Here is a 25169-nt window from a genome sequence, read left to right as displayed (position 1 = left end):
CAGGGAAAGTTGCTCTATGTTCTACCTTTTAGTGTATAGTGCAGAGTACAACTACAGAATGGGTTTCATGTATATAATCTTTCTACCTCAAATTCCTCCGGTGTCACTTTTGGAGGTTACCATAACTATACAAAATTTGAGATTTGATTGGGTAATGGAACTGGTGTGCACCAGAAAGATTTCTGTCTTTTAAGAATAGATCTGTTTAAGTATTTTATATCATATAATACCAGTTCTCCCTTGTTAGGATGCCTGTTCTTCACTATAGGAAATGATAGAGAGGTGGTTTTTTGCTGAAGCTGTAGAAAACAGTATGAGAACAGTGCTCTCCATTGAGGTGCCTGTTACCCAGCAGCTAACTAAAGCTGAAATTTTCTATAATTGTAAGTAGTGGATCCTTAGGATGGGACCAGACATCATTTCTTAATATCCAAGAGACAGCCTTGCTCAAGTGTCCCTCAGAACTCAGACTGCACTACATGCTGACAATAAATTGAGGGGGTGAAGGGGTTATGTAACTATTGGACATTCACCCTGTGTGCAGGAAGTTGAGTTAAGGGATTCTGAAAAAAAAATTCTACACAAGAAAGTGCTTTTTAAACACACATCCCCTCCCAAATTGATACTGTTTCTGAGTTCCCTAATACATTTCACCTTATTTCAAACACAGAATCAGTGCTCAGGGCATGGGAAAGTATTTCATTCTGAGACCATTAGAAATAGAATTTAGACATTCTGGTAAGGATCTGGGAGCATTTGTTAATTTTGGATGCTAATAATTGCCATTAACCACTATGGAGAAAAAATACTATTATGTACAAATGTTGGTATAGTATTGTGCAGTAATTTCTCAAAAGTACAGACTTGTTAGAATGATATGTCAAAGATTAATCAAATATATCAAATGTATATGTGACAAAATTAAACTTAATTCAACCATGAATTGTGGACCGACTCTCAGCTCTGAATAATAACAGCAATAATTAAAGTAGCAAAATGTTATATTTTGCTGAAGAAGATATTTGTTGACTGGAAGAATTCCATTGAGAATCAGTTCAGGGTTTAGGTAAGCACAGGGGCTTCTTACGGAATAATTCAAGATATAAAATAAAATATGAAGAAGTTTGAGGGTGGAGGTAGTTGGGGATGGCAAAATTAGATTGGAGCACTGGAGTTTGGGGGAGCAAGCAGAAATAGTTTTTCATGGTAAAGTTTGTAGTTTACCAGTGTAACTGGGTTAAACTACAATCATACCACAAGCTGAAAAGTGAAAACAATAGTGCTTAATATTTTATTAACTGGAAAAACTACAATAAATAAAAAGAATCTAAACCACTGCAACCATAAATGGAACTATATTTGCAGAGGTGCTGAGCACTGGAAACTCCCATTAACATCAGAGGAAATTGTCAATGTTTCACACCACTGAGGGGCAAGTCATTCAAAATTACTTGCCATAGTCCTTCAAGAAATTTATGGTAAAGTAGGAAATAAAATCCAAGTGTCCAGAGTACCTATCCTTCATCTTAATTATCAGACTATCCTTTTCCCCCTGCGTCACAGCACGGGGACTTCAAGGCAGGATGGCCGTGATCTCCCCAAGGCCCCCTTCCCGTGCCAAGTTAGCCCAAAGGGCACCCTCGATTCTCACCTGCCACATCTTTGATGGTAAATATATATTTAGAAGGCTGCCTTTATGTCTTCTTGGACATGGTTTTTCTGTACTCTGACCCCATGGGCTCCTGGACCCTTTGTGCATCCTGTTCTGCAACGGGTGTTTCAGGGCAACCTAGTCTTATGGGCTATGCATGGCTCCAACCACCCCTTTACCATGCCCCAAGCCTCACAGATGAAACTGGCATTGTTCAGTCTTGGCCTTGTTACAATTTGGCCCCCTTGTCCTCGGGCTCTCCACAACCCTGTCTCGCTCTGAGCTCTCTCTGGCGCTAGGGTCGGCGCACCCCAAATACTGCGCCCTCTCAGGTGCCAGGGTCCCTACACTGCCACGGGTCCCCTATGAGGCCTCCTCCTTCTAATAGCCTCATCCAAGCCACAGATCTTAAACAGCAAACAAAACACAGGCCCCTGGGCTATAACATAAATTCAAGCCGCCCAGCTACAACATCATTCAAACCATACTGGGGAATATTCCGTCCCTCAACAGTGTCAGAAGCTGCTTCTGCAGCCAGGCCTCTCCCCTCTTGCTTGCTCTGGAAACTGCCACCCTGGCCTCAGCCCTGGGGGTTATATGTGAGCCAGGCCCTGCCCCTTCTGGTCAGCTGACCACTGGGAGGTATGGGCCACTCGCTCACTCTGGTTGCCATGGTAACCAGCAGGTAGGGCTCCCCACTCACTACTAGGGCTCCTTCCCTAGCAGTTTCCACTCTAAGGAGCAGGGCACCTAAGTGCTCTGCAACACCCTGCTTTTTACAGTATCCTGTAGTTGAGAGCAGTCATTTTGAAAATATATTTAAATGGTTTTAATTCCATGAAGTCAAGTCATTCTTTCAATGAAACTTTGTTCCATTAAAGAAATCTGCATGACTGATCAAAAAGAATTAATTTGGGATGCCAAACACTTTGGTTGAACTCATTGGAATAAATGATTGAATCAAACTATAAATTCATTTGGTGTTCCTCACTTATCTGCATTTCAATAAAGAAGTTGTAATATTTCAATTTTTTGCTGATACTTTTAGACCCATTTCAATTAATCAGCTAAATATCATCCAAAAATTACTTGAAAGGTTTCCAGTTAAGCTGAACAAATTCCTATTTAATCACAAACGCTGGAAAATGCTTTCTTCCCATCTTCCCATCAGGGACCTAACAGACATACATTTTAAATAATCTAACCAGTCTGCTGCATCCACTAATATCATGCAGTAGTATAAATATGAAGATTATTAATATTTTAAGAATCTAATTTTCTCTACATTATAGTTTTAATGAATTTTTATATTACTTAGGTTTCTCCAACTACCAGTTGTGACATTTCAAACTCTGAGGAATCAGCACTGCTGATTAGGCATGTTCTAAATTTGACTTTATCTGGATTAGATTACTTAAATTATATGTAGTTCCTCCTGTAAGTACTGCAATATAACAATTGATTACAAACTGTATAGAGATTCACACACAAAAAGATCTTTCCTTCTCTGCAATGCAAGAGTTCAGTCATTCCCTTCTTGAGCCATCACAGACAGCTCTCTCTGTAGGGCTGGAAAAATAATAGAGTGGGCAGAGACAAGGCAAAACAGAGACACATCACACAATATCTTGCCCCATAAAAATTAGGGAGTTATATCTTAGCTGAATATATTCCCTCTTTCCTGAAGTAGTAAATCTCGTTGATAAGATTTCCTGGGAGGGAAAAAGTGAAAGTGTTCCTGTCTTTTACAGTTATAGTGGAGAAGAATTAACAGGGCATTTGGTGAGAGGGTCTGGTTTCTAGAAACTGTGCAGAGGTATGAAACATCTGAGTGGCCATCCTTTGTTCCTGAATGATCTTTAAACACCTATGCAAAACTGAAGGGCTTGGGGACAGATCTGTAGCACATCAACATGAAGGATTTAGGAGAAACTCTGTGCAGAGAGTATGTGGAGGTTTACTCATCTGGCCGCATCCAGATGAGTGCAGCTGTGCAGTATGTGGTGCTGCAAACATGTCTGCAGAGCCACATACCGCACACTTAGATGTTCTTCAGGCTGCAAGGCTGCACTGCCCATGCATGTGCTGCTCTTTTTTTCTGTGGTATTTTTTGACCCCTAGATATACAAGGGTCAAAAGCTCCTCAAAAAAACAAAAAAAAGAAAGAGGAGCAGCACATACACAGACAGCACACAACACTCAAAAGCAGAACTGAACTACCAGAAGCCAGGCTTTGTGCAGTAGAATCGCCACCACTGCAGCCCCAAGAGACCCCCATGACTCCTGGTAAAGTTACTGGGGACAACCCAGTGCTGGCCCCAGCCACCCCTATCCCACCCAGGATTTTTGCTTGCTGCATGCCAAATTGCATGTGGCATGGGTGTTCTCCGGGGACAAGTAGCAGTGGTGCTAGGTGCGTTGACTACTTGTCCCAGGGGAACCAAACATCCATACTTGTTTGGATGCACCCTCTGTGTCTCTTTGCATGGTCTATCTGCCTCATCAAGCCCTCCCTCCCCACACCAAAAAGAAAACAAAGGAAGACAGAATGCTTTGATATATACCTACCAGGGCTGGGGGGAGGAATTTTCATCTTGGAAAGAAAATACTTTGCAATTGTAGCAGGCTTGCCCTTTGGAGCTTGAGTTCACTCCCAAACTTGAAATCTTGCTGTTTTGAGTGGTGGAGCTTATCCACCAATCTGGAGGAAGCAAGAGGAGTTAAGCCACACACCTTTCCTGAGGGGAGAGGGAGAGGAGTCCCCTCCCCCCATTCTGGACCTCATTGAAGACTGCAATACTCAAGTCTGGAAGACTTCAGCGGCGGAGCCCTGGAGCATATAATAGGAGCTGCATGCCCACCATGAGGAGAACACATCCAGGACAGAAAAGAGAGAAAAACAAGGCTTAGAAGAGCTGAGGAGAGCTGCTCAGCAGTGCGAAGCCATAGCCCAGAAGTGCCCCTGAAGACTTTCATCAGTGGGGAACGGCAGACAGCTCCAGCAGCTAGTCTCTCGGTGTGCAGCCAGCCCAGCACACAGCGTCCAGACCCTGGGAGCTGTGTAAGGCAGTTTGGGTCTGCAACCTCTGGCGTGTGGTCAGAGACACGGTGTACAGGATGGTGCACAGAGTAGGACCTTTGGAGCACTTGGGTGGCTCAGGTCCTTAACCCCTGGAACGAGGCTGGGAGCTCGGTGCAGGAGGCGCTGCACGGAGGGTCCAGGAGTGGACCGAGCCTGGTGCTGCACAAGGCAACCCAGGCCTGTGACCCATAGCAAAAGGTTGAGTCCAGAGAGCCAGACAGTGATCAGGCTACTAGGCCAGCAGACAGGGCCAAGTCAGAGGCACCAGAAGCCTTGCATAGTGGAGCCCCGTTCCAGGGAACAGCGACCCCCCTCCCCACGAAGCCCACTGCAGGCAAGAGAGCAGCCTGGTGCCAAGGACGAGGGTCACCCTCCAGGCCTGGGAGCCATGAGTTGCAGGGAAAAGAGGATTCCCATGGGGAGGGGGAGTCCCCCCTGGTTAGTTAAAGGCTCCTGAAAGGGGAGGTCCCATTGGGAGGGCCCCCCTAAAGTTACCGGCTTTTTTGTAGGGCTTAGGAAAAGTCCAAGGCCATTGGGGTTTCCCCTTGGGATTGAGTTTATCTTTGGGGTTTATCTGTTTCAGATCAGTTACTTACCTGTGGCTTAACTATATCTGGAGCACTGGTATAAGGTTTTATGTCATTTCCCCAGAGGGTATTGTTTATGTTACTGGTTTAGAGATCTTATAAATATATATAAATATATTTTACATATGTTTATATCCATGTGCCTTTCCCTTGTGATGAGTTAATGTAAATAAATTTGTATATAGTTAAGTCCCCTGACTGTCCTGGCCTGGTTCTATAGGGACAGAGGGAAACTGAGCGGTTTGCAGTTCCCCCACAGCACACCTGCCTGCTAACAATCCCCTTCAATTGGAGAAGGAGAGTATATACCCAAGTTACCTGGGCTACACAATATAATTTTTAATTAATCAAGACTTATTTACTTTACCTCATTGTACATGTGAAAACACAAAAAAGACATACTTAATTAGTGCCATTTGAAAAAAAATTGTATTACACATGGGTAAAATATCTTTCTTTGTTCTTTCCTTGTTCTATATATGTCTGAGTTTAACATGCAATAAAATGAAGTACAAAGAGCAAGAAAGATATTTCTAAAATCCTAAACCCTGGCTCTGCAACTGAAACCTTGCAATGGGACAGTCTGTTAGAAAAGTATATTAGAGGTGCTTATGGTAGGAATGATTACAGTTCAGGTGCTGACTGCTGGTGACATATACGATAGAGGATAAAACCTTATGACACCATTAGGAGAGTTTTATAAAGTAGGTTTCTTGAACAGGTTATATTATCTTCTTTTATGATTTTTCAATACATTTTAAAGGGACTGATGACTATCTGCAGTAAAACCGTAGTACAGGTCATAGAATACATTCTGTGCAAAAAAAAAGGAGTGAAATCTAAGAATCTGATTATGGTGAGAAACTAGTTTCACAGCAATTCAGCACCTTAAACCAAGTAAACCTTCATCACTTCCTTGAAATGTTTAGCATCACTTTGTCAATTTGTAATCAACTATAATCACAATTAGAATGAATAATTGCCATTATATAATACACCTAGAGAATGTAGAAGTGAAGTAAGTATTCTTGACTGTAGTCATCATTTACATTTCTTTTTTTTCAGATTTTTTTCTCTATAGATTATTATGAATATTAAAATAATAGACTTGATTCCTTAGCTGTGTAGTCTTTTCTCCCTGTCCTCTCATAAATGTAGATGTAGCATTTACCCTAATGTTCAACATATTCCAAATGGCTATTTGCTGTATGTTCTCAAACCCTAAGTTGGTTTTAATGGAAAAAAGTTTGCAGGTTCAGATAGGACGCAAGGAAAAAAAATTACAAATAACAAAATGCAATATTTCTACCCCAATATTGAGGGAAAACATGGATCTGTCTTTGGATTGGAGCACACCCCACTCAGGGATGGTGGCTGGACCCATCTCCCTATAAAGTGAATAAAACCGTTCAGTGCTCTCTCTCAGAAACTGGGGAACTTTGGATCTACAGCAGATCCCATCTCTTTTAGCTTGAACTCTCTTTAGCTAGAGTCTCTTTAGCATCAATTAGCTTTGCTAATTAAATTTACCTACATTACATTTTATTCACCTCAGGAAAAAAAGGAAAAAGGAAATAGACCATCTATTCACTGCATTTATCGTTAGTTAGAGTGGAGTGCACTTAAAGTATATATCCCTTAAAACTGAAGATGCCCTATGACTGCTATAAACAATGTAGAAAGTAGATCTGTCCAGTAGTTTGGGGAGTGCATATAGAACTGAAATACACCAAGGAATTTTGGATTCTTCAGACAAGTACGTTATACAAAGACTGCACTATTTTGAAATGACAACTTGTATTGAAAGGTAAAAGCCAGATTTTGCTACTGTTACTCATGTGGAGTAGTGCAGTACTTTTATGAATAAACCATTGGAAGTAAAGTGATAAAATCTGGCTCAGATTGTAATATTTATCTCAACAAAATAGGCATATATATTTATCTCAGGCATATAATTCTGGGTCCTAGGGGGTGTGCTGTTTGCCTGGCACTTGGATTCAGACCATCACAGAAAGACAAACATGCAATGTTAAGCTGGTTCCTAATTTGTGTAGAGGATAACTTTCTATTCCAGAGGAGGAGGATATAACTAGGGGATCATCTCTCTTGGGTCTTGTACTGATTAATTGGGAAGAACTGATGAAGGATGTGAAGCTGATGATTAACTTGGGAGGAAGCAATTTTGACATGATAGAATTCCAGATCATGAGATGGGGAAAGCATGAGGTCAGCAAAACTAGGATGCTAGATTTCAACAAGGCAGATTTCATTTCACATTGGGGCATTAATAGGCATGGTACTATGGGAAGACAGACTGAAGGATGAAGGTGGTCAGGAGGGTTGGGAGTTTCTAAAGGGCACAGTATTGGAAGCCCAAAAAGAAGCTGTTCTGTTATGGTAGAATCACAAGAAGAATGGCAAGAGACTAATGTGGCTGTACAAGGAGCTTTTAGGATCCCTCAAATGCAAAAGAAAAGCATACAAAGAATGGTAAAATGGGTAGGTCACCAAGGAAGCATACCAGGAAATAGCAAGAACCTGCAGGGACACAATCAAGAAGACAAAAATAAAGAATAAGATGCACATGGCAAGAGAGGTTAAAGACAACAAGAAGAGGTTCTGTAAGTAAGTTGGTAAAAAAATAAAGACCCAAGGAAGCTGAGTCCACCACTAAGTAGCCTAGGTGGAATCTTAGAAGATGCAAAGAAGGTGGAGCTATTTAACAACTACTTTGCCACAGTCTTCACAAAAACTGGGCTGCAATCAAACAGCAAACAAGGATTATTTGGATAAGGAAAGGGACAAATGACAGATGAAATAATAAGAGACATTCAAATAGCTTTTTCTGGGTCTGAATGAATTCAAACCAGCAGGGTTTGTCCCATGGTACTGAAGGAATTAGCAGATGTGACCTGGAAGCCCCTGGCAATAATATTTAAGAAGTTGGAGGAAGACTGGAAACAGGGCAGTATAGCTCCCCTCTTTTAAAAATGCAAAAAAGGAGGACCTGGAGGACTACAGAATGGTAGTCCTTAATCACCTTGATACCCTCACCTTGATACCCAAGAAGTTACTGGAGCATATCCTAAGAAAATCCTTTGGCAAGCATATGGAGGAAAGATTGCTCACAAGCACCCAGCATGGATTTACTAAAAACAACAGTCAAACAAACTTGATTTTCTCCTTTAACAGAGTAATTACTTGGGTGGAAGAAGGGAATATTGTGGATATAGTGTATCTGGACTTCAGCAAGTCTTTAAACAAGGTCCTGAATAACTTTTTCATAAACATATTGAAGAAAAGTGGGGTGGATAAAGCTACTATATGCTGGATAAACAATTGGCTTAATTGGGTATTTATAAATGACAGCACATCACAATGGCAGGAGGTTTCAAGTGGAGTCCCACTGGGGTCTGTCCTGGGCCTAGTGCTGTTCAATGCATTTATTAATGATTTGGATTCTGGCACAGAAAGCTTCTTGAGCATATTTGCAGATGACACAAAACTAGGAAGGATTGTGAACACATGGGAGGACAGGAGCACAATTCAGAAGGACCCTGACAAATTGGAAAGCTGGGCTAATGCTAACAGGATGAAGTTCAGTGCTGACATATACAAGGTGTAACACCTTGGGCAGAATAATCAAAAGTAAAAATACAAAATGGGAGACACCTGGCTGGATGTCAGCATTATAGAGAAGGATCTGAGAATCCTGTTAGATCACACACTCAGTATGAGTCTCAAGCATGAGGTAGTTGCATGAAAGGTGAATGTGGTGTTGAGATATATCAACAGAAGCACTGGGTGCAAGACACAGGAAGTGACAATGCCTCTATTCAACACTCTCTGGTTAGGCTTCATCTAGACTATTGTGTGCAGCTTTGGACTCCACATTTTAAAAAGTATGTGGGGAAGTTAGAGTGTCCATGGCAGGCAACAGAGATGATAAAGGGCTCAGAAAGCAAGTCATACAAGGAGAAGCTAAAGGAGTTAGGCATGTTCAGCATGCAGAAAAGGCACTCTTGAGGGGCTGCAGAGGACCAATGACTTGAAGTTGCAGCAAAGTAGGTTTAGATTGGATATCTGGAAACATTTCTTCACTGTTAGAACAGTGAGGCAGTGGAAGAGACTCCCTAGGAAAGCTGTAGACTCTCCATAACCAGAGGTGTTCAAGAAGAGGTTGGATAGCCACTGGTCAGGGATGATCTAGGTATAGCTATGGCTATGTTTTACAATTGGTATTTCTTATGCTTCTGGGCTTTTTTGGATGCTTCAGGAGCTTAATAAGGCTTGATAAGTAACAAATCCTCCTCCCCACCATCCTTTCCCCATGTCCTCCTGGACTGCTATGTGTGCTGGTGGGAGGGAGGGGGGTGTTAAGCCTTCTTCAGAGACATTGGGTGTTGGCTGCAGCCAAGACTGGGGATTTTGACTGGGATGTGCCAGTGCTTCTTCTGGGACTTAAACCCAGAGGTTCCCGGCTAGAGGGTCTTGCCTCTCCACTCAGTGTCAGAACAATCACCATATTTGAGGTCAGAAAGGAAATTCATGGTCAGATTGGTATGGACTAAGCGGGGGGTTACCTTCCTCTCTAGCATGATCTAGGATCTCTTGAGCATATATTAACAGTCTTTTACAGAAACAAGATATTGGCTGCCATGGTCCCCCTACTTGTCTGTGGCGGGTTATTATGTCTTCATGTAGTGTGAAATTTGACTGTAGTTTTACTAAGAGGTTAGATTACAGCTTGTATAGGATGGCTAAAATAGAGATAATCCTACCTCTAGGACAGTGGGGGGCAGGATTGTACTATTATACTAGATGACCTATGGAGATCTCTTCCAGCCTTACTCCTCTACGATTCTATGATTCTTGTTTTAACTTCAGCATCTGTTATAGTGAGATAAGGATGTTAGAACTTGTAGATTTTAAACAAAACAATTAAGAGCTTTTATTTGATTAAGAGGATAGAAACTGTCTTAGGCTTGATTAAGTGACCTGTAAGAAAAAAATGGGTCTTTTTTCTATATCAGGGAGAGACAAGAAAACACAATGAAAAGTTTGATATTACTGTGGACAAGCATCAGGGATATTGGTTGTAGCCATATTTGTCTCTACAACCAACATCTCTGAAACATGAAAGATATCATATTGTGCCATTTTGAAATGGAAATTGCATAACATGAATGAGAGAAAAACCAAATTCTACACTTCGTCTGCCATCTGATACCTTCAGGTAACATGACTGCTTTAACCATTGACTGCTCCTAATTTGCATTCTCACGGGGCAGCTTTTTATGAATCAGCTTTTCTACTTAAGAGAAATCCCTCCAGATGACCATGGCCATGCAGTAGCTGGCGCCACAGACCCATCTGCAGTGACACATACCACACATTCAGCTGCTCTCCATGCTGCAAGGGAGCAGCACAGAGGGTTTTTTAACCCCTGTATTTCCAAGGGTCAAAACTCCATGGAGAAAAAAAGGGGAACGGTGTACATGCAGGCAGTGTATGCTGTGCAGAAGTGGAGCCAAGCCACCTGGACCCATGTTGCAGCTGCTGGCCAAGCTCTGCATGGCATAATCACCACTCCTGCAGCCCCAGGAGGCCACCAGGACCCCAGGTAAGGCTTCTGGGTCCAGTCCAGTGCTGGGCCAGATGGTGCATGGCCTGGGTGTTCTCCGGGGACAACTAGCAGTGGTGCAAAGTGTGCCACCAGTCCCCTCTGCCCCCCACTCTAAGCAGGAAGATAACTGCGGTTAGGTGACCCCCAGCAACATGACTGCTAGTCTCCTCTTTACAAGATGAAGTTTCTTTTCTACCTGGGAGAATTCCTAACATCTGTGATTTCTCCTTTGACTGATGAAGGGTGAGTATGCCCAAAAGCTTTCAAAGAATTAAAAAAAAATTTTTTTGCAACTATTTAGTTGGTCAAATAAAAGATATCACCTCTGCCCCAAAAATTTTGTATGCCTATGGACAAGTATATAACTACAGGTTTAAATCTGTCAGTGTCACACTAATGAGACAAAAGCCTGTTTGTAGTGAAGATACTGTTAAAAGCAAAATAAAGTTTTTAGTAGTGTTTTAGCTCTAATTGCATTCTACTGACACTTAGCGTAATTCACTCTAATTCAGTATACTTTTATTTTTAGGCCATTTAAAATAATTCCAGAAAAAAATTGCAGTAGTGCTGTGTTTTCAGGTGGAATCAATCAGTTTATTTTACCCCACTCCTGGAATTCAGTTGGAAAAATCTAAAATCCAGTATTTTTCATAATCTGGTTCACTTGTTCAGTCCCCTTCAGCAAGACCAATTAGAATTTTATCAGTCATTCTTATAGCAATAATGATAACCCTTTAGCATCTATCTGGATTAGGGCTCTATTTTATTCCACTGATGAATACTCTGGAGAGGTCTGGGCAATTTTACAGAACAAATTAACCTTAGAGCATAGCCATTTAAGTGTTCATTATACTGGACACCTGCACAGTGTCCTGGACTTAAATTCAGTTTAATAGATCCTCCTAGGCCTGTTTTAAAGCATACAGAAGATAATATGAATATGCTGATAATTAAATTAAGATTGTTAGAATATTCTAGAGTTACAGATAAACAGATGTGGCATAAATTAAATATACATTATGGAATATATCAAATAGAAACATTTAGGCTAGGGACAGACATAGGTACACAAACTGGTTTAACTAATCAAAAACTGGTTTAAACCTGTAACACAACAGAAATTCACTGCACATGAACCATTTTCAAAATGACCCAAACTGGTTTAATATAGACCTGGGTGTATGTAATATCAAACTTAACCGATTTAGGTTAAACTGCTGGGTGGGTAAGCTAGCTTTGGTCCACGCTGTCTGTTCCAGCTGAGCATTGCCAGCCCTGCCCTACCCCCAGGCTCTCACAGAGCTGAGGCAGCAAAGCCTCTGTTCTGTAGCCCTGGTCCTGTGTACACCTCTCACCCCGGTGGGGGAATGGGCTGGGGGAGGCAGGGGAACAGAGTCTTCCTCCCCAGCCCCAGTATGGGGCCCTGGTGGGCACGGGTTCCTACCCCCCCAACTCCGTACAAGTCACTAAGGCACAGGTTGGGGGCAGGCGGCCCTTCCAGACAGGGGCTGGCCCACATCCCCAAGCCTCAGTGGGAGTTTTGCCACCCCAAGCAGGATCCCCCAAGCCCTGTCACTGGTACAGAGGTAGAATTCTCCCCCCAGTGTCAGACCCCAGCATGGTCTGACATTGGCTCAGCCCTGCCCCCACAGGTGCAAGCAGGGAACAGTTCCTCTAGCCCAGGGACAAGCCACAGATGGACGATGCAGAGGAGTTGATGGTAGGAATTCCCTCTCTGCACCAGCAGCAGGGCTTAGAGTAACCTGTGCAAATTGAATCAATTCAGCCTCGGGCTTTTTGACTGTCTGTACTTAGCCTTAATTTTCCGATTTAGTAAAATTTAAAATGGAGACAATTTCAAAGGTACTATTTACAATACTGAAAACTGTTAGCTTCCAGTAGCTAATTGGTTTTTGCACTGCCAATTTTATGTATGTGTTCAACGTGAATGTTGTACATGTGGTATGTTTTGTACCTTCTACACAGGCTCAAATCATTGCAAATATACTAATTGTAACTCTGAAATAGGTCTGTTAATGGAAGTGAGGATGGTAGAAATAGAGAAACTAATTGGTATTCTCTGTTTTCAAATATTTGTATCCCCAAGCCTCTCTACATTAAGAAAAAAAAATCTGACAGAGTCTCTTCATTATCTCATTATGCTACAATTATAGCATACTCCAGTGCCAAGGCCCAAGAGTAATTCATTTACATTGTTCATCAGTCTAAACTTTTGCCGCTAGAACTAAATGCAAACCAATTCTAAAAACATCAGGCACTGATGGCATGGCTATTAGTCTCATCCTAATTCAGCAAGCAAATAATGTGGTCTTTATTAAGAGAAATAAGAGTTAAACTGGATATACTTTGTATCTGAATATTTTAAAACAGGAATGTTCTCCATATAAGACCAAATTCTAGTGTATTCATATCAAGATGTGCTGTACTAGGGCCAGGACAAAATGCTGCAAGCATCAGCAACTGGAATGCTTTCTTCCTACTGTGAGCAGTAATACATTTTCCACTTCACCATAGTACAAGCAGACCTTAAGTTCCATATATGACAAAGCTCTAACCCATGATTTTAAGCATATGCTAAGTTGCATGGAAATCTAAGCAAAGCTTATATTTGAAAGTTTTGATTGATTTGAACTGCACTAATTGTTTTTAGAGGACAGTGATGGGGCTTGTTCTTGGGTGGAGCCTTCATGATACAGATTAATAGTAGTGCTGCAGGTGAGATTTAGGACTGAAAAAAATTAGTCCAGACTCTATGCCTGGGGCATTGACTTGGCTCTGAAAAATATGCTTTGACCATACCAATATGATCCTCTACCCTGGCTAGTCATGAAATCTCAAACCTCATAGCTTGGATACCACATAATTTATTGCATTCCTTTTTCAGTGAGTTTGTTAATTACATTAATTATGTATATGTTAACAGTGAACTTAATATTTGTCACTTAGCTGGTTCATGTTCTTAAAATTTTAAGAAGCTCTGTGCTGCTGTTTCTACCATCACAAAGTTGACCCTGGTTCTTTGTCTAAGAGGAGTAATAATGACTCAAGGTCCCTAAACATCCAAAGCAGGAAAAAGTAAAAATGATTTCCTAGAGAGGCTGAGCATCTCAAGAGTATACCTGCAGGGCACATAATAAAAAAGAGCTTAGTGTTCCATAGTCCCAATAGGAACATCACCTACCATACAAGTACCTGATAAGGCTTAAGCAGAATTGAATTATGTGCTCCAAGGAGATTCTCTGGAGGCTGATATAGTAAACCCCAGGGTAGGGCACTGATTGCATTTGTGTGTGAGAGAATAGGGAAAAAAAACTCCAGGCAGAATCAGAACAAGCACAGACAGCATGGCACTGAAGGTATGGACATGCAAATGAGTCACTGGGATATGTTAAGATATGGTTTCCAATGTATCAACTACTCTTGCAGTTTAACATGCACACTTCTACCCTGCTGTAAATCTGAGGGCAGTGTTGAAGATAACTGCCAAGGACAGTGTGCTCATACTCTGTGGAAAAGCTAATTGAAAGAGGTTTGTTCTAAGTGCTGGTTAGAAAGGGAAATGAAACTATCGGCAAAGAAACTGCTTTCTGTTTGATTTCTGTTATGATAAGGGAAATACAATTTTGAACATTCTTAGATTTAAAAAATAATGGTATATATCATGATTTTTTTCCTCCTCTGAATGGAAATAACCTTCAGAACCTTGATGCTGGCTAGAGGTACAGGATGAAAATGGATAACAGACATACCTATGGCCCCTGCAGGAGACAGGGGTTTCTTTTTTGCCATCATTTGCTTTGTACCTAATGAAATTACAAAGTAACGCCTGTTTCACCTTTCCATCAATTCTCCACCTTCCTATGTCCCGGGGAAGAGTGGGGGAAAGAACCCCCAACAATGAACGGGGACCCCCTGGGGCAGGGAGCATGCGTCAAAAGAGAAAAAGACACAAAAATAACTCAAAGAAAATACTTACCAGCAGCAGGACTCATGGCGCAGTTGGAGCAAGAAAGGAAATCCATGCAGGTCATAAGCCGTGCCTTTATCCAGCTGAAACCAGCCGGTGACATCATTGGCAATCACCGGCTGGTGGGGATAAGACGGACCTCCAGGGAAGATAGCAGGGGGAGTGGAGCAGAATCAGGGAAGACTCCGACACTAGATGCTGTCCGGGATACCCCGAGGGAGAGAGAGCCGACAGGGGCTCTCTACACCAGTGGGGAACAGCATGATGAGGAAACAGGGGAGCCAGAAGAGGCTCTCTCTGCTGACAAAGACAGGATTGGTGGCGGGACGGGAGAGCCAGAGGAGGCTCTCTACTCCAACAGAGGTGGGAGCATCGGGGGAATGTGGGAGGCAAAGAAGGCTTCCTCTCCAGGTGGAGACAGAAGGAAGCAGGAAAGGGAGCTGCAGAGCAGAATGGCCAGAGGCTGGGTGTCAGCCCATAACATAAGAAGTAGCTGGGTATGTGGGGAGATACCACAGGATGCCAGAAGTTGGACATTTCCAATAGTGGAGAAGGATACCACACGGGGTAGAGTGAGAGGCGAAATGACCCGGGGTGATGAGCCACGGTTTACGCTGACCATACAATGGGCCAAAACCCAGCAGGATCATAGGGAGTGAAGGTTGCTCCGTTACCCTAACAGAAGGAAAGGGGAAAGGACAGGACAGGTCCTTCCACACTTAGTTTGTGTTGTTTTTTCCATATTTTTTAGTTTCCCCCTTTTGGAGGGGCTGAGAGGTAAGGCAAGGCAATGCAGGCAGGATAGCACTGTATCATATTTTCTTTGATCCTCCATCTTTTATTTGAGTGCAGGGAGACAGGAGGGAGTGATTTTCCAAAGCCCTACTTCTGCCTGAGTTAGTTATCTTGGGAGGCAGGGCCTAGAATGTGATAGGGCTATGAAGGCCATTGAGTTCCAGGGATACAACATCATTGGAGGTACGGCCAAGAAGATCTGGTGACCCGCCAGAGATTGGTGTGAGATTGGGGTGTAGGGGAGGTGGAACCTCATGGATGACCGCCAGGTAAACTCCCGGCTGCAGCAGAGCTCTGGGTGTTTGGCCCCCCCACAGCTATAGCATTCAAAGTCATGGTAGGTGAGAGTGGGGGAGGCTACCCAGGTGATATATAGCTGCCCACCAGCCTACAGGAGATCATAGGACGCCCTCTACTGGCCACCCAGACCAAGGCCACATGGGACCAAATGTTCAAAGCCCGGCGGGTACACCCTAAAAACTGTTGGTGCTTGTGGGCCATCTTGGCTAGCTGTGGCATGTATAGCTCAGGCACACAGAATTACTCTGAAAATTCTTTCTGCTTTCTCTTGTATCTGTTAGTTCCTAATACTCTCTTGCATCCTTCATATTAAGATGTGGAGAGCTTGTATTGAACAAATAAATTATGTGCAATTAAATATGTCATGACTAAGACATAACAGAAAACAGCCTGGCATTGAAGTCTAGCTTACAGGTTCTTACAGAATCAATCCTTGCCTTCCAAAATGGGGGGTATTTTTTGTTAAGTAAATTCCATAACCTTACATAAAAATTGCAGCTACTCCCACTACCATTCCCTTTATTCCTATGAAAACCAAGGTAGAATGTGGCCCTCACTGAACAAATTTCCTTCTTTTGAGAAGGAGCAATGAATTATGGTTATCCACAAGTCCATGAAGAATAAAAATTAGAAACTCAAATGTACTAGAACAGGATTTTACCCTTTTTTACACTTTCAGGTTGTGATTCAGTAAAAATTCTAGCTGGCATTTGTGTCAAGAACCTGCAGGTCCAAGCTATTTGGTGTCAATTTCTTTTGTGGAAAGTGGTCTGCTGAGGCACTCAGCCAAGAAATAGCAGGCTTTCTACGTGACTCTCAAAGAGCTCATAAGAATGGTGAATTAGATTTAGCCCTCTAGGAAGAGGCATTCAGGAGTTGTCACTTGGCTTAGTGTTCTCATTGAAAGTCAGTATCTGAAAACATAAATCAGAGATTCCAGTGTTATTTTGTCTTTTAGTAGACAGTATCTGTATCCACAAGATATGGTACTAGAAATATTTTGAGGATTGCTCTAAAGAATGGCGTAGGCATTTCCACTTTTAAGTACCTGGGCTCTGAAGTGGAATTCAAAATCCTGAGTGAGGGGCTTAGACTTCCTGTATAGTTCATGGAAAGAGTTAGGTGCCTGAGAAGGGTAATGCAGACTTTCAGATAAACATGCTCTGAGCATTTCTGCCAGGTCAGACCTCTCAGAGAACTATGGTGGTACTACTAGTTTCTGATTCCAAATGGATTTTAAACAAGAGTTATGAACCTAGCTGGTAAGTCCATGGTACTTCTGGACATGTATAGAAGATAAAATGGAGAGATCCTAGAGAGCTTCTAGGTCAATAAAAGGTACATGCCTAGTGAATTTAAGCACCTCCTTTGTTTGTCATTTGTTGAGCTGGGGTGTGTTAGATCATAATTATCATTTTAAGTACTTAAAATCCACCTAAGTCCCATTACAGGTACCTAAATCCTTTTTCTGGATCTGGCCTTTGTTCCTGTATGTCACAATCTAAACATACAGTCATAGTATAATTAACTTAAAATATTACATAACAACAGGGGTGCCACTATGTGGCTGGTGCTCACCTTAAATACTTGTCACCATACAGGGATGTCAGAAATCCTCTACCAAAATTATGGAAAAGGAGACTAAAATTTTCTCACATTTATTGAAGGCAAACATAAAAGAAGATAACTGTTGGGAGTATAGTAAAGTCCCTGATTTGTAGATATGTATGGTTGAAGATTAAAGAGCTTTTGAAATGCAGTGTGCACTAGAATGAATTTTACTTCAAATGTGAATACTCTTCTTAAAAACTAAAGCATGTATAGTAGGATTGATACAAATAAAATACACCATTCCAACATCATTTATGTTCCAGTTCCTTTGGGCTGCATTACAGGTCAAATAGCACATTTTACAAAACTGAAAATCTTGTTCACATCCAGAGATGAAAGAATGCTATAACAATTGATTTTCAAGGTTCATTTTTTTTTTCTGGCCAGTAGCAAATATTCTAAAAAGGCAGATTCATGTGGACTAAAAGTTTGCTAATTTGATTCTAACTTGGAAAAAAGCTTTGATGACAATACAGGAAAATTTGATGAGGTTTGGGGGTTTTTTTCCAATTTTTAAGATAAATGTTTCAACTTTTTGTTTTCAAGCTGATTTTCATTTTTAAATTACCTTTCTAAAAGTTTAAACGGGTTTAAATTATCTGAAAAGAAAAAAATTAATTTCATACTGGGTTAAAAAAAAAGGTTATCCCAAATAAAATTGTTCAGGTTTTCATTTTGCCAAAAACCCTTAAATGCTATTGTTGTTGCTATTTAGCCACTGAACTAAAACATTATTTGTCTAGCTTTGAGTAACATTTTATTGGAAATAAAAATGTATTAATGAAAACATGAGCTCAAACATATTTAATACATGGGCCTGGATTTTCCACAAGGGTGGAACGGGACATAGGTAGAGACAGCTGCTATTTTTTTGTTTCTGGCCCATAAGACTTTAGTATATGGTGGAGTAGGACCAGACCTTTTATGCTTTTGTCATAATGACCATAAATTTAGTGTAGGATCGGTTTTAGATCTATTGCTATTTACTCTCTTCCTAGACCACTTCTATCATACCTCTATCATAAAAAGTAGCCTTAATGGACAATAGAAAACTCTGTACTCTTGATTGCAGCGTAGTAATTGTTTTCTTTTGTTTGAAATTCAGTTGATTCCTTGCTTCTGGGTTTTTTGAGTAAGGAATTATGTCTCCTTGAATGTCTGGAAAGTGTACATTAAGCTTTGGAGAGTCTTTCTTTCTCCAAATAATAATAATATATTTGGAGAGTCTTCATTTTCAAAATGGAGTAGTTATAGTCCATGCCTCAATTTTTATTTTGAGACATGATGAAGATGACTGAGTTTTAGATAATTAATACTCAGAGTATTCTAAAAACGAGATAAGATAAATAAGATATTTGTAACTCATCTCAAACTTGAGCAGCTGAAACTGGGGAATCCTGAACACTGATTATATAGGACAAGAATGAAATTTTGTTTGCTTTCATATATAAAAGAATAAAATATCTGGGATACTGCAGACAATTAAACTGCCTATAAATTAATTATTTCAAAATGATAGTCTTTGGACCCATATCCTCCATTAAAAAACAAAAAACATATTGCAGGTGCTAAGCTAAGATCCTATATAACTGTACTTATTATAGATTTATGAAATAATCCCCATCTGCCCAAAGCAATAAATGCATTTGGAGTAAAGTGATTATCCATTATTGCCTGATTTGTGATTCCTCAAAATCTAATAGATTTAAATACTCTACTATTGGTATGAAATATCACCATAACATTACATTGCTGTCATTTAAATATGTTCAAATGGTATCTACCACACAAACTAACATGCATAACGTAAAATATGACTATTTATGCAGCACAGGAAGGGCTACTTGAACTAAAATGTGCAAAAATATTAAAACATATTGATTTTTAACAGATGGGAAGGCACAAGGGATTGGCTATAAATGACAATACACTCTCCACAACTTTACATGGTGTTTTATATTATGCATTTGCAATGAAGAGCAATCTGAACTGCCAGCAGAGTTCACATTAGTGTTATATGGCATAAAGAGTAAGATAGATTGTAGGTTTTAAGCCATAGCTTGGAATAGTGGGCAATGCAGATCCTCAAGAACAGCAGAGAATTTATGTCTCAGCTAAACAACATATGTTAACTTTTTTTGCACAAAGGTTGAGAGCTGAGTAACCTGTTCTGTGCATTAGATTTCATTCTCCTTTCCCCAGTAGCCTGGATCCACTCCATAGGCCATTAAAGAGGAGGACAAGGGTCAAGGCCCATCCTCCTTTCTCTCCCATTTTTACTTCCTGAAGTATAGTAGGGACTACTTCCTGTGTTCCCCAGAGTATGAGTTGTTTAGTAGGGGTGCACGAAGTGGGCCCTATTTGATTCAGATTTGGCCTGAATCAGGGACAGTGATTCAATTAGTTGATTCAGATCACTGTCCCTGATTCAAGTGAGCCAAATTCAGATCCAAAGATTCAGTGCTGATTCAGAGTATCAGTGATTCGAAAACGGATAGAACTTTAAATATTTTTTCTATGTTCCTTGAGGTACCAACATGGCTTGTGAATGCTGCGATGCTGGGGCACATGGAGCATCCCATGGGAGTGCCGGGGGGGGGGGCCTCCACATGCTTGGCAGCAAACCCAGAAGTGGACCAGAAGTACTTCTGATCCACTTCCGGGTCTGCTGGGGAGAGTGCTGCCCCTCCCACCCCCCACACCCCTCCAGCTCAGCGATTGGTTGCAGGGCAAGCCCAGGTGCCCCACCCAAACCCAGGAGGCACCAGTTGCCAAGCTGCGAGGGCACAGGGGGGGCCCCCAAGTGTTCCCTGCTGGACCCAGGAGTGGACTGGAAGTGCTTCCGGTCCACTTCTGGGTCTGCTGCTGAGTACACTGGGGAGCCCTTCATGCTTTTGTGGGACACTCCATGCATGCCAGCATCACAGCATTCATAAGCCACTGCTACCTAGAGGTATGTAGAAAAAAACATTTAAAGCTGTCTCTATGTCCAAATCTCTGAATCTTTCTGAGTCTCCCTTAATCAATATGGAGGGTTCCATTCAATTTGGAGATATTAAAGGGTCCTCTGATTCAATTCAGATTCAGAAATTCAGCAACCAAATGAGGCCAAATTTCCACTGAATCAGAGACCAAAGCTTCACACAGCCATAGTATTTAGGCTTTGCTATTATGCATGACCCTTGTTTCAAACTAGAGCTGGGGAAGCTTCTTCCTCACTCCCCAGCCATTTGTGCTTTTTCAAAGATCACTACCTAGCTCCATTAGTAATGTTACAAAAGGAAGATGCCTAAAGCAATACTTGACAAAAGATATACAATTTACTGTGTTATTATTAAATAATGCTGAGTTACAGTTATACCTGACCCTGGATTCTATGTAATTGGCAAGAACTGGGATAACGTACTGCAATAAGACCTAAGAAATGAAATCTCCTTCTAAAGTGTTTGCTGAGCTAAGATATTAAAGAAGGGCAAAATATCTGTGCTGTGCCTTGAACACACAGCATGCTGCTTTGCACATGCTACCTGTCTCAACTGCAAGCAGCACTGGTAATGAGAAACTTGGCACTGTGACTCAACAGTGTTAGTTCGTCAGCCCTTTGTGCCATATGGATTTGGCAATATTGTTTCCAATACAGGATGGGGAGGAATGGCATGTGCAAAGCAGACAATAGCTGTCCATTCTAATTTTACAATCTAGACATGGCCTAATTCATGCACCCAACTCTCAACATCTTTCACATAATATTTTTATCAGGAAATATATAAGCATCCCATACTGCAAAGGTGAAAAATCAGTGCAGACAATACAGTTAGTATCTGGAACTAAGGACCATCACAGACCTCACTACCATCTACCGCAAGCACAAGGTGCAGGTCTCTGATTCTGCCTTCTCTACCATAAATACAATGACAGGTATACTATTAATTTTAAAAAGCCTACAAAACAAGATGCACCTCAGCACACTTTTCCCTCTAGAGGGAAGACAAAGAAACATCTGACAGACATATTAATCACTTGGCCAAACGCTCCCATGGAAAGTGTTCAGATACTATGTTGATAAACAAGGTATAAGGACCTAAATTAAACTGTTAATTAGACATGTACAAATTTGTATCTAAGGCTTATTCCCATTGGCCTTCATTACTTAGGTTCAAAGGGGTTATGAATTTTTTTCATGGAAAATGTTTATCTTCCTCTCTTTCTGGAAACAGTAGAATGACTCCACACTCAGTAAAGGAAATACTTATGAATTTCTTTTTTGCACACTATGCAGGTGAGCTCTGCTGACCTCACCATAACATATTTTATGTGTATTAGTGTTAAAGGTTTCCTTCTCTGTCAGTCCACAGAGGATCTGAGTTGTGACAGACTCAGACCTACAGGGCTGTAGCAATTTAGCTCCAGCTATAGCAGTTTCTAGCTTTCACTCTGGAAGCCCCTGCTTCAAGAATCAGAAAGGCACATGTAATGGCTTTGTATAGTGCACACAAGGATGCACTGTACCTAGAGCAGAGTTATAGAGTGCTTCTTTGCAGACCCGAGCCACTTTCTGGGCAGGGTGCTACTGTCACTTGAAGGCTTTTGCTTCAGGTAACAGGAATTTTTCTCTGAACAATTCAGAACAGCCTGCTTATTCTGACACTACAATTTTAGCCTATGCGATTATTAAAATAGAATTTAAATTCTAATAATTTAATTTCTTGGTTAAATGCTTCTTAAAGTGTCTTGAGTAAAATAGCACGAAGTCATGGAAGTTCCAGATTTTTCTCCAGAGCTTGTTCTGCTCCTGTCTCTCTCATTCCCATGCTTCCCACATCTCTCAATGAAATACACACACACATATGCACACACACATTTCCACATACTGTTCACAAATCTAGCTGGGGTCTGGGACAGACATTGCATAAACTGGCTTGAGCCAAATCAGTTAAGTCTGATTCAATTTTATTAGTGGATGTTGAAAGTCATGAACCAAAAAGATGGCAAAAGCCAGTAGGGAAATACAGAGCATCCGAGCGAGGGAGTAACATAAGAGGGATGATGAGGATGAGGAGAGGAACACAACTAGGTTACAGAAAATTCAATATTAGCCAACTAATCTGGGGGTGGGAAGAGTAGGGGTGGGGAAAGGGAAGGGAGGGAGTCGCGAAAGAAGATAGATGGACACAAACCCGCACTATAGTCTGCAATGGTGGAGGGAGTAGGTTGGAGAAAGTTCCTCAGTCTATATAGAGTCTCATCACGGGAATCCTCTATATTCAACAAGGTTTATCTCAAACCAGTTATGGCCATTTTCAAGCTGGTTTATGTTCACTGATTTATATATATTCTGTTACAGGTTTAAACCAGTTTCTGATCACTTAAACCAGTCTATGTGTAATGTCTTTCCCTAGCCTATAAGATTTCTTCCTATGTGGTTCTGCCATGTTAGAATATGTAAAGTAAATTGTACCAAAATAAATTCATGAATGAACAAGCGTGATCATTTTTTATTAAAAGAAAGAACTTTATTGGGATTGGGCTAGACTACAAGGTCCAATGGGTATGTGCAGACATTTTGGAAGACTAGGAGAAGGTTAGACCAAGTTTAACATGCCCACTCAATCTAAGGTAAGTCAAGATGGGGGGTAGGTGAAGAGGTCTTGGAGGGATTGGAGGTGTAAGCAGGATCTGCAAGGGGTTGGGAAGACCAGGGTTGCAAAAGGAATCTGTGGGATGGATTTGGGGGATCAGGGAGTTATCAGGGTCTTTCGGGGGATTGCTGAGGTCCAGAAGCATTCAGTAGGATTGGGAGTGAGTTAGCAGGGTCCATAGGGGGGGTTGAAGAGATTGGGGGAAAACAGGGTCTGCATGAGGAGATTGGGAAGATCAGGGGGTCTAGTAGGTCCACAGGTGATTTCCTGGGGTCTGGAAGGGTTTGACAGGATCAGAGGGGCTAGCAGGGTCTTCAGGGTGGCTTGGGAGGATTAGGAGGTGGCTCTCTGATCCTGCAAAATGCCCCCAGAACTCCTTGATTTTGCCAAACTGCCCCCAATCTAGCAGTTGCTCAGGGGGCTGGTTTTACTGGCATTCACTGGTCCTGGGAGCTTGATTGAAGTAAGTCAGGAGAAGGGGAGAGGTGGATCAAAGGGGATGGCAGCTCTGAAGTGGGGGTTGGTGAGATGGTGAAGCTCTTTCCCCACAGGACCAGGGGCTATCTTTAGATTCCCAACCCCCCCACCTCTCCTTCCACTTTGACTTACTTCCATCAGCTCCCAGCATAGTCAAAAGCTGGAAAAGTTGGCACCAGGAGCAGCTTGCAGAATGGGGGATCAGGCAGGCTTGGGGGAGCTGGCTGGTCTGCAGGGGGGTGTCCATCCAGGGGTGGGGCAAGAAGCCAGGAGGCTAAACATAACTTAGAGTGTGGGGAAGAAGAACTTAGAGAGTGGGGTAGGAGAAACCCAGCCCCAGGCCTGGGGCCAGTAAATAGGCTTTCCCAGCCCCAGAGCTGTGCTGGGATCTGTACTTCAGTTTAATTTAGGTCCTTATACCAGTTAGATTGGTCTTATTAGACCAGTCTAAGTTAGACTACATCAGAAATATTTTATGACCAATCTAACTTTCCTGAGCTTCTGTACAGTTCACACTTGGATATTTGTAATTAGGGATCCAAGTGTAAGGTACACATCTGGATGAATTAAGTTAGATCAGGTGGCCATTTTTAACATGATCTAACATTCAACTAACCTCCCCATATGTTTGTACCTAGGCTATGAGTCCAAAGTCTTGTGAGAATTTTTGTCTGCATTAATGCTTTGCAATGGACCCAGATGACAGTTGGGGCCCTCACCAATACAGACCATATCATCACTAGACCAGATAACTTGGATTATGACATCTGAGGTTTATTCACCTGTTACCAGTGTTGTATACACCATCACCTGCTTACAGTTTCCCCCTGCTCTTTACATTGGACAGATAAGTTAATCCAGAGGCAAGAAAAATACAGCCCATGGGCTGAATCCAGCCCATGAAGCCATTTTATGTGGCGCATGGGCTCCCACCAAAAAAACATTTTTAACAGCCTGTGGCTGCCTCTTTTGCAGGAGGCAGGCTTTCAGAGGTGGCATGGCATCAGATTGGGTGAGCTCTGTTTGTCCACCTCCATGGGCCTTCCAGCACTCCATCTGGGAGCCCCATGTAGAGGCACTGCGTGCAATGGCAAGCAACTGGCCAGTTGATGCGTATGGAAGGGAGGTACTGCCTTCAGGGGGAATGGGGGTTACATGGAGCCCCTGGCCTGGTCCATTGGCACACTTTTGAACAAGACTGGCCTGGCTCTGTACCAGCACATGGGGCTTCCACTACAGCACTCCAGCAAGGATCTGTACATGAAGGCATGGAGCCAGCCCAACCTGATGGTATGTGACTCCCTGTAGCTCCTGGTTCACATGTCATTTGGCCAGACATGCTCCATGCCTCCACATGAGGCTGCCCACTGGAATGCTGGAAGCTCCTCATTGAGGCACAGAGCAAGCCCAGCC

Source organism: Crocodylus siamensis, chromosome 2 (assembly GCF_052110815.1).
Source record: "Crocodylus siamensis isolate JL-2025a chromosome 2, ASM5211081v1, whole genome shotgun sequence".
NCBI lineage: Eukaryota > Metazoa > Chordata > Crocodylia > Crocodylidae > Crocodylus > Crocodylus siamensis.
Note: the sequence above shows the minus strand (reverse complement) of the source record.